This window comes from Doryrhamphus excisus, linkage group LG6 (genome assembly GCF_037039965.1).
Source record: "Doryrhamphus excisus strain RoL-2023G ecotype Guam linkage group LG6, RoL_Dexc_Guam_v1.1, whole genome shotgun sequence".
NCBI lineage: Eukaryota > Metazoa > Chordata > Actinopteri > Syngnathiformes > Syngnathidae > Doryrhamphus > Doryrhamphus excisus.
Window position 1 is genome coordinate 19,639,867 of NC_136362.1, and position 7,821 is coordinate 19,647,687.

A 7,821-nucleotide genomic window follows, 5' to 3' on the forward strand; every position below is an offset into this window, starting at 1 on the left:
ATTGTACTTTATTTCTGCATTATTGAACAATAAAGGTTTATGTTTAAACAGAAATGTTTATTCCATTATAAATTATATGACTTTGTGTAGTATTTATAACATTGAATGTTTTCATTTGTATTATTTGGCTTGGAAGAGAAAGAATGTCATCATACTAATGGACCAGCTAGGACATGGTGGTCCCTCGTTTATAGTGGTTCATTGGTTCCAGACCTGACCTCGATAAATACATTTCCCCATTATACGATTGAATGTTAAAAAGTAATATTTTTAGGAGATATAGAAAACATTTTTGACTTTGTAATTTTTTTTTAAATTATTAGACATGTAGACATGAAATAATTGTAGCCATACATGCTGCTAGCTAGCAAGCTTGTGAGCTAATTCATTTCTTCTAAACTTAAGAAGTCAAAAACATACCACTTCCACACAAAAATGCGAGGATAACTATTTTTTCACATTTGTCGAACATACCATGGCTGACTTCATGCAGTGTTAAGTTAAGGTAAGATCAGTTCAGGTAATGTCTCATCAATGTTTTGTCAATGTTTTGACCACAATAATACATATCACTTATATTTCAATATGTTTGGACTAATATTAGGCTATAGTATACCATCAAACAGCGATCATTAATTAATTTATGAAAAAATGCAATAATGCAATAATGCAATAATGCAATTCTAAGTGTACAAGCTCCAAATGACATTCCTCAGACAATATTAGTGATATACCAAATATTTCCAAATACTCCAAATGTTCCTGACAGTTGCTTTAAATGAAGGATTTTGAGACTTGTCATAACTGAGGTTTTATGGATTGGCAAACTTGATCAAATGAGCAGATGAACGTGTTCAGCATGTTTATTAGATGCTTAGTCAGCAGTTCATCCAGGATTTCCAGAAGAAGACTCTGCATCCTGGTCTGTGAAGCCGAGGTCTTCCTCTTTTCTGCAGTCCACGCCTCTCCTCCTCCTCCTCTTCCTCCTCCTCCTCCTCCTCAACATCATCAGGTGACTCAGGAACTATTTCATTGTCAGATTTGAATAATTTGTTCAGCAACTGCATCAACTTTTCTTTCTTTGTCAAATCCTGTTTAAATTATATTAAAAGATCATGGTTATTAATTGGAATTTGGAAAATGTTATGTTCATTAAAAGCATTCCATATATTATTAATAAGACTGGCTTACTTGCTAGGCTATTCACTGTCTACAAAGCTGTATACAATATTTAAAAGGCAACACGATAATTCATCCCACTGTGAGGAATTTAATACTTTAATTCCTATTGTGACAGTAGTCCGATAATCAGTATGTTTTATTGATAAATAATAGCAACAATAATGATGATGATGATAATAATAATAATAAACAATGTAAAAAAGGTCACAATTTTAAGTGAAATAATCAATTAACAGTAAATACATACTGACCCCTATTAATATTCAATGATTGTATTAAAATATAATCTTTATTTCTATGTTTATGATTTTTAAATAGTCCACAATAAATTGTTTTCCTCCCCTCTTTCATTAAATATTAAAAACATACATTTATCTTAATTGTTTTAATCATGTTCTACTAATAACAATAATGATGATAATAATAATTCTTCTAAAAATATTATTATACTAATATAATAATATTGTGCAACCTCCAGACTAGCTGCAGTCCTTCTAAGCTGTACAAAGCATTCCAAGCAAGTACTGAAATGCTAAAGTTTGTCACATCTGATCTGCAATTTCACACATGAGCACGTTTGAGGATATTAGAGTGACAAAAATCTGACAGGTGACTCTGACAGTTTGTCTGATTTAGATGAAAAGGAAATGAAACAGCTTCACATCAAGATAAAGCATCATTTTTTTTTATGTAAGCCGACACTGTGTAGGCAGGACGTCCATATATGGGCATTCAGCCTGCTGCATTTTGGGATGTATTTGAATGAGGAGACACTTTAGTCTGCCCGCATCAGATGCAATCACAATAATAGACATCCTGTTAAATTGAGCTTATATTGGGATACAAAGTGTGCTCTTACCTGATTGGCTCGTAATGGGTTCCTCCATGCCAAGTCTTGTTGTAGCTGCAGATCTTTTATTCCTTCCAAGCTCTCAGACGTCCTGGCCACACAAGACAATACAACGCATACAAGTACAAAAATACAAAGCGTGTTCGCCATTGTTGCTGGACAATTTGTGCTGTCGTGCGTCAGTGTGTGTTTTTAAGCTGACCCAAGAGGGTGGAGGTTATTTGCATAAAGACCATCACTGTGATGATGTTTTAAAGCCATAATATGTCCTTATAAGGCCATCCTCATTGAAGACGAACCATGTCAGGTGTTGTAAAAGCAAGTTGTGTATTTAAAATACAAGCAATACATGAGGAAATAATGATGTCATAAAGACGGACACACATGAGAAGACACACGCACCACGGGACGTCCAAAGGTCATGCGATCATTTGTTCCACCTAGGTGACTTTCTAGTGACCTGTCTAATGAGATTTCTGCTCTGCTTAACTGAACAGGTTTACGGCTGTGGAAACGAACACCGACTTGTCACTATTGGCAATGCAACTGTATCATCTCATCAGCGATACTGCACGAATACATGTACAGTGAAGAAAATAAGTATTTGAACACCCTGCTATTTTGCTATTTCTCCCACTTAGAAATCATGGAGGGGTCTGAAATTTTCATCGTAGGTGCATGTCCACTGTGAGAGAGATAAACTAAAAAGAAAAATCCAGAAATCACAATGCATGATTTTTTAACAATTTATTTGTGTGATACAGCTGCAAATAAGTATTTGAACACCTGTGTATCATCTAGAATTCTGACCCTGAAAGACCTGTTAGTCTGCCCATTAGAAGTCCACCTGCACTCCATGTATCATCCTGAATCAGATGCACCTGTTTGAGGTCGTTAGCTGCATAAAGACACCTGTCCACCCCATACAATCAGTAAGACTTTAACTTGTAACATGGCGAAGACCAAAGAGCTGTCCAAAGACACCAGAGACAAAATTGTACACCTCCACAAGGCTGGAAAGGGCTACGGAGCAATTACCAAGCAGCTTGGTGAAAAAAGGTCCACTGTTGGAGCTATCATTAGAAAATGGAAGAAGCTAAACATGACGGTCAATCTCAATCGGAGTGGAGCCCCATGCAAGATATCACCTCGTGGGGTCTCAATGATTCTAAGAAAGGTGAGGAATCAGCCCAGAACTACACGACAGGACTTGGTCAATGACCTGAAAAGAGCTGGGACCACCGTTTCCAAGGTTACTGTAGGTAATACACTAAGACGTCATGATGTGAAATCATGCATGGCACGAAAGGTTCCCCTGCTTAAACCAGCACATGTCAAGGCCCGTCTTAAGTTTGCATATGACCATTTGGATGATACAGAGGAGTCATGGGAGAAAGTTTTATGGTCAGATGAGACCAAAATAGAACTTTTTGGTCATAATTCCAATAAGCGTGTTTGGAGGAAGAAGAATGAAGAGTACAATCCGAAGAACACCATCCCTACTGTGAAGCATGGGGGTGGTAGCATCATGCTTTGGGGGTGTTTTTCTGCACATGGGACAGGACGAGTGCACTGCATTAAAGAGAGGATGACTGGGGCCGTGTATTGTGAGATTTTGGGGAACAACCTCCTTCCCTCTGTCAGAGCATTGAAGATGGGTCGTGGCTGGGTCTTCCAACACGACAACGACCCGAAGCACACAGCCAGGAAAACCAAGGAGTGGCTCCGTAAGAAGCATATCAAGGTTCTAGCATGGCCCAGCCAGTCTCCAGACCTGAACCCAATCGAAAATCTTTGGAGGGAGCTCAAACTCCGTGTTTCTCAGCGACAGCCCAGAAACCTGACTGATCTAGAGAAGATCTGTGTGGAGGAGTGGGCCAAGATCCCTCCTGCAGTGTGTGCAAACCTGGTGAAAAACTACAGGAAACGTTTGACCTCTGTAATAGCAAACAAAGGCTACTGTACCAAATATTAACATTCATTTTCTCAGGTGTTCAAATACTTATTTGCAGCTGTATCACACAAATAAATTGTTAAAAAATCATGCATTGTGATTTCTGGATTTTTCTTTTTAGTTTATCTCTCTCACAGTGGACATGCACCTACGATGAAAATTTCAGACCCCTCCATGATTTCTAAGTGGGAGAAATAGCAAAATAGCAGGGTGTTCAAATACTTATTTTCTTCACTGTATGTATCATCTTTATTTCAGTGATTATCGACAGGATATCATGAAGTATTATTTTATTCTTTCATCTATAATTTATGCATTATTAGATTTTTTTCGCAACAGTCAAAATTATAATTTAAAAACTTAACTAATCCAAGACTGAGGAAAATTAGACAAATAATTGACTGTACTTATACACACCCAATAAAATACATTTATAATAGTAATAGTGGTACTGATAATTATTAATAATAATTATCCTCATCCTCAAATTTATTGATAATTCATTTCATGTTTTGTGTACAATTGCCATTTTTGTACCTTTCTACCATCTGACCTATTCACAGGATTCATTCATTCATTCATTTTCTACCGCTTATCCTCACAAGCGGGGGTGCTGGAGCCTATCCCAGCTTTCTTCAGGCGAGAGGCGGGGTACACCCTGGACTGGTGGCCAGCCAATCACAGGGCACATATAGACAAACAACCATTCACACTCACATTCATACCTATGGACAATTTGGAGTCGCTAATTAACCTAGCATGTTTTTGGAATATGGGAGGAAACCGGAGTACCCGGAGAAAACCCACGCATGCACGGGGAGAACATGCAAACTCCACTCAGAGATGGCAGAGGGTGGAATTGAACTCAGCTCTTCTCGCTGTGAGGTCTGCGCGCTAACCACTCGATCGCCGTGCAGCCTTCACTGCATTTGATGTTAATAAAATAACAGATAGATAATAATAAAAATACATATTATGCAGTATACAGTACAAAAGAATATACGTATGACATATATATGATGGATATTGACAATGACCATCATCAGAGAAAAGAAATAAGTATCTTATTTTTCTGGGAGCTGTGTCCTGCTTAGATCGAACTTCATCACAAAAGCGAAGTAAGCATTTCTATCAGTACTCACCACAGTGTATTAAAAATAAATGATAGGTCGCCCGGAGCAACAAACCCAATAATTCCTTGACTTTGGCTTTTTTCCCCCCAACATAATATCTTGCACTATAAGCGTGCAGGGAATTCATGGAAGTTATGGAGCAAACTGTCCTTGTGAATCAAGACACCCTTGAGACGCATCAACCTTTCAACAAATAGCCATGCTAACACAATTAACAATGTGGAGCTATCGCAACATTTAGGAAGTGCAATGCCGTGAGTGGAATAATCCTGTTATGAAGGCCACAAAGTGTAGCACACACGTTGGAGCTAATAACCATCTGCACTCGGCCATGTTCGGTGCTGTCGGACGTCTTTAATTCAAGGTGACGTCCATCTGCTGGAATGTCACTTCTCGCTCATGTCAAGGGGGAGTTTTATGCTGCATTCAGGACTGTTAGAAAGTAGGAGATTCATCACTTGGGGCTTATGACGCCCAACTTTACAGTGTCAAAATACCACAAATAAATTCACGTTTTAGATAGTGAGCTTTCACAAAATGCTTTTTGACACTTAACGGCCACCACATTTCTTGACAAGTCTGAGTCTGCTAACCCAAACATACCATAAATTACGGTGTATAGGCCACATTGGTGTATGAGCGGCACCCATTACATTTTGATACACCAGTAATACCAACAGTAAAATATGGTGGTGGTAGTGTGATGGTGGTCAGACTTGCTGTGATAAATGGGACCATGTATTCTGCTGTCTAACAAAAAATTCTAAAGGAGAATGTCCGGCCATATGTTCATGACCTCAAGCTGAAACTTGGTTTCTGCAGCAGGACAAAGATCTTAGGAGTGGCCTAGTCAAAGTCCTGATCCTAAATCCTATTGAGCAATCACTTTTTCACACAGGGTCATGTAGGTTTGGATTTTTTCTGCTGCATGGTGGTGAGTGATTAGCGCCCATGCCACACAGCTAGGAGACCCGGGTTAGATTTCCTGCTCGGGCATCTCTGTTTGCATTTTCTCCCTGTGCGTTGTGGGTTTTCTCCGGGTACTCCGGTTTCCTCCCACATTCCAAAAACATGCTAGGTTAATTGGCCACTCCAAATTGTCCATAGGTATGAGTGTGAGTGTGAATGGTTGTTTGTCTATATGTGCCCTGTGATTGGCTGGCGACCAGTCCAGGGTGTAGCCTGCCTCTCACTTGAAGACAGCTGGGATAGGCTCCAGCATGTCCACGTAAGGGTGAATGAATTAACCTTTTTTCTCTCATAAGTTTTCTTTAAGTATCCTGACTTATTTCTTGGACTAATGGGACAGTATTTGTGTAACATTCCGACTGTAATCCTTATCGTTATAACATTGTGAGTTTATTCTGAACGGTATGACTATTTTTTCCAAATATTTCTTATTATTCACGCGCTTTTTCTTTAAGACTCAGGGATAGGCTCCAGCATGCCCGCGACCCTCGTGTGGATAAGCGGTAGAAAATGAATGAATGAATCATAACGTGCTTTATTTAAAAACCTTTGTGATCACTTGTATTGTCATTGACTAACATTTCATTTTGTTTGATGATCTGAATTATTTTGGTGTGACAAACATGCAAAAAAAAAAGAAATCAGGAAGGAGGAAAACACTTTTTCACACCACTGTACATGACAAACGTTACAGTTTCCTGTTATGTGGCAAAGAAAAATGTCAAAATTGCTTAAAACAATCCATGCCGGGCTTTTTCACACAAGAGGTTTGCGCTCCCCTTCAAACTGTTATGTGTTATGTGCACGCTTACATAAGATGTGTTATTTTCGACTACCAGCAATGGATGACATGGAATATGTGTGTGTGTGTGTGTGTGTGTGTGCGCCAAAACAACAGTCGTGTTTTGGATGTGGTGTTGTTTCCTTTTGGACAAAATGTATAGAGGGGAGGGATGTCACATATTGATCCCTGCAGTGACAGATATGGATGTGCAGGCTTGAATAACAGCTCCTAAGGGGGGCATTGCTCTCTGGATAGTTTTCTGAGTGAATAGAGCAGAAACATCCGGTGATGAAATACCTACAACGTGTTTTGCTGTTTTTTAGCCACTTGATGGCAGCTGGATAGATGGATAAAAGATGCAAGCAGCAGTAAAGCGATGGCATGAATGACTCCAAAGTTGGTCCAATACCAAATCAGGAAGCTTTTACAGTAAGTTAGATAAATGACAACATCATTTCCGTGTTAGGTTAATTGGCGACTCCAAATTGTCCATAGGTTGTTTGTTTATATGTGCCCTGTGATTGGCTGGCGACCAGTCCGGGGTGTACCGCGCCTCTCGCCCGAAGACAGCTGGGATAGGCTCCAGCATACCTGTGACTCTAATGAGGACAAGCGCCATACAAAATGGATGGGTGGATTTCCACAGCCACATAGGATGACAAAGTTGTGCATCATTTATTGACTTTTATTACATCTAATAATTACATTACATCTAATAAATAATTGTCTTCGGGTATCTGTTATTTAAACTACAGTATTTCAACCAAAGAGATGCAGCAAATTCTGTATTATGCTTTCTATTGTGCTTTTTCCACTTTTCGAATGAAGTTATAATGTTGTATTCTCGTGCTAAACGATGCCAAAGTTTCAGATAATGAGATTTGCGCATTTGGAAGTGAGCCCTTTGGAATGGCCCCTTTGTGATGTCACAGAGGGGCGGACTTCCTTA